The 3,555-nt window shown below is 39.3% G+C and overlaps 1 pseudogene; it reads left to right on the forward strand.

Moving 5' to 3' along the window:
* Positions 1-2,280: 2,280 nt before the first annotated feature.
* Positions 2,281-2,730, forward strand: LOC139042652 (putative ribosomal protein eL39-like 5; annotated as a pseudogene).
* Positions 2,731-3,555: the final 825 nt, after the last annotated feature.

Here is a 3,555-nt window from a genome sequence, read left to right on the forward strand (position 1 = left end):
AAATAACAATAATTCACTAATGCCATCTAATTTTCAGTCCATATTAAGATATTCCCAATTGTCTCTAAAAACGTCTTTTAGAGTTTTTTTCAAAGCAGCATCCGATCAAGTTGCTTCTCCTTGTGTCACAGTACTGAATTTCCTTCTAGACAAAAATTTGAGTGACCACAGGGCTCTTGCACATTTGTTTCCCTTCTCCTGGAGATCAAAGTCCTACGCTGCTTGTTGCCTCAATGTCTGGAAAGAGTTGTTTCATATATTTTGTCCAGCTTTCTAGTTGTCTACACTGGGAGGACAAGTCTGCACCATGTAACCTTCTGGGTAGAAGCAGAAGTTGGCTTAGTCTCTTAATTATATCTTCTATATCAAGCAACAAATTAGACCTAATACAGTTCTTTCTTGCTCATTTATAAGAGCTCTTTAGGTATTAAGGATAGTAACCGTTTTTTTTTTTTTTTTTTGGAGGAAGACTGGCCCTGAGCTAACATCCGTGCCCATCTTCCTCTACTTACATGTGGGATGCCTACCACAGCATGGCGTGCCAAGCAGTGCCATGTCCGCACCCGGGATCCGAACCAGCGAACCCTGGGGCGCCGAAGCAGAATGCGCGAACTTAACTGCTGCGCCACCAGGCCAGCCCCAAGGATATTAACCTTTTGATATACTTTTTTAACTTCTTTCCTAGCTAGTATTTGTCTTTTAAATTGTATTTATTTCTTATCTATTACTATATAGAAGTTTTAAAGAAATATACCAGTCTTTCCCTTTATGGTGTATACCTTTCCTATCACACTTAAAAGCCTTCCTCAAGGTCACTTTAGAAATTTATCCTGGGGCCGGCCCCATAGCCAAGCGGTTAAGTTCTCACGCTCTGCTTCAGCGGCCTGGGGTTTCGCCGGTTGAGTCCCGGGCATGGACATGGCACTGCTCATCAGGCCACGCTGAGGCGGCATCCCACAGAGCATAACCAGAAGCACTCACAACTAGAATATACAGCTATGTACTGGGGGGCTTTGGGGAAAAGAAGAAAAACAAAAGAAGATTGGCAACAGTTGTTAGCTCAGGTGCCAATCTTTTAAAAAAAATAGATAAAAAGAAAGAAATTTATCCTAGGGAAACAATGACAGGTTTAGAAGATATATGTTAATGATCATAAAATCACAATCCACAGGACAAAAAAAGTTAGTAAATTAGGCTTCATCAAAATAAAGAACTTTTGTTCTGTGAGAGGCCATTTGAAGAGCATGAAAAGCCAAGCTACAGAGAGGGAGAAAATATTACAAACCACATATCTGATAAAGGCCTACAATCTACAATATGTTTTAAAACTCTCAAAGCTCAACATTTAATTTGAAAAAATTAATCCAATACAAAATGGGCAAAAGACATGAACCGATATTTCATAACACAGAATATGTGGATGGCAAATAAACACACGAAAAGATATTCATTATCATTAGCCACTCGTGAAATGCAAATTAAAACTACAATGAGATATCACTACATCTGTCGCAGAAGAGCAAAAATAAAAAAATAGTGACAACACCGAATACTGCTGAGGATGCAGAGAAACTGGATCACTCATACATTGCTGGTGGGAATGTAAAGTGTTGCAACCACTCTGAAAAACAGTTTGAAGTTTCTTAAAACAAAGCATGCACTTACCATACAACCCAGCAATCACACTCAGACCTTTATCCCAGAAAAAATGAAAACACAAAACCCTAAACATGAATGTTCCTAACAGCTTTATTTGTAGCAGTCACAAACTGGAAATAACCCAGATGTCCTTCAAGAGGTGAATGGTTAAACAGATTGTGGTACATTCATATCATGGAATACTACTCAGCAATAAAAAGGAACAAACTATTGACACACGCATGACTTAGATGGATCTCAAGGGAATTATGCTGAATCAAAACAAAAAGCCAACCTCAAAAACTTACGTACTGTGTGATTTAATTCATATAACCTTCTTGAAATGACAGATGCCCAAGCGTGTCACGTACCAGAGGTACGGCATGTGTGTAGAAACTTTGCTGCCGACAAACAATACAAAGACATATGGGATTATACAGTTTGATTTCCCACGGAGAAATGGATTCTCTCCTAGAGGAGCAACCTGGGAAAAGTCATCGTATATATCCCCGATCAAGCCATTAACTTTGCCTTCCAGGTTAAGTTTAAGCAGGTATTCTTGGCATGAGTAGACAAGCACATACAGTTTTGGAGGTACTATGCTGACCATCTGGCCTCTGGTGGCACATCAGGAGTCGCCTCTTTCAGCTTTTTCTACTCCTTAGATTTTTGCCAGGACCCATGTGACAGCCAATATTGGTAAATCTGTCAAGGAAAGAAAATCCAGCTGTCTCTGCCTGTCTCCGCCACTGCGGCGTGTGCAGTTGACTCTGTCTTTTGCCATGTCTTCTCACAAGACTTTCAAGATCAAGCAACTCCTGGCTAAAAAAAACGAAAGCAGAATTGTCCCATTCCCCATTCCATTTAGATGAAAACTGGTAATAAAATAAGCTTATTTTATTTACAGCTCTGTGGGCAGACATTGGAGGAAAACCAAGCTGGATCTATTAAAGAATCGCACATAAGATGGTACACATATTTATGCTGTATCAAGGTCACTTACATCTTTCCATATCAAGCTGAAAACATCAGCACTATCTGGACAGTTGGACGTGTTTTATTAGGAAAATGACTGTTCTCTTTGTTTCTATGCTTCTGCACTAGTAGGTTGGTTCAGTAATAAATATGTAAGAACTTTTGTTTGGGGAAAAAAAAGAAAGAAAGGAAATGGAAAGGTCTAGGAGACTGTCTTTGAAAATCATCCAATTGGATGGCCAGCATGGTGACGATGCAATCTGGTCACAAAGAACTGACGTCACATATAATGGGACCTTCGTATGTGGTGGGTGGAAGGTTTGCAGAGATGATTGTGGAAAAGCCTTTCTCAAGGGTTCATGGTCCAATGTCCTCAGAGGCATGGGCAGAATGCTCATTCTGTATGACAACTTGAAGAAAAGCATCCAAGTGCAATCTGACTAGAAATGGGAACCCAGAGATTGATGAGAATATGTACCACACTTATTATGATCAACCACTGACCACTGAGAAATTCTCATTTTCTTTTTAACCAGGCCATCATGTTTGTAGACATGTCTGTAGAAAGATACAGAGAAGGAGACTTGTGATAATGTGTGATGATTAGAATGGATGAGGCTGTGTATTGATCATTTCAGTGGTGGGGGGCTGGAAAGCGATCATCGTTACAGGACCACAGAGGATGAAGCTCAAGCTAAGCAGACCTAGAAACCATTTGGTTCAAACGGGTTTTTTGTAGGACCTCAAGTTGTGTTTGGTTATTTTTTTAAAGTCCCCTTTATACTTCAGTGTCATATACTATTTCTGGACAGTTGACTATTTACGATTTTGTTCTATGTTTAACATTCTTTTGTAAAATAAATACATGGAATACTCTTTTTTAAAAAAGGTAAATATCCATCAACAGGGCATTGATTTAAATTATATAACACATCCATCAAA

The sequence above is a fragment of the Equus asinus genome, chromosome X (genome assembly GCF_041296235.1).
Source record: "Equus asinus isolate D_3611 breed Donkey chromosome X, EquAss-T2T_v2, whole genome shotgun sequence".
Taxonomy (NCBI): Eukaryota; Metazoa; Chordata; class Mammalia; order Perissodactyla; family Equidae; genus Equus; species Equus asinus.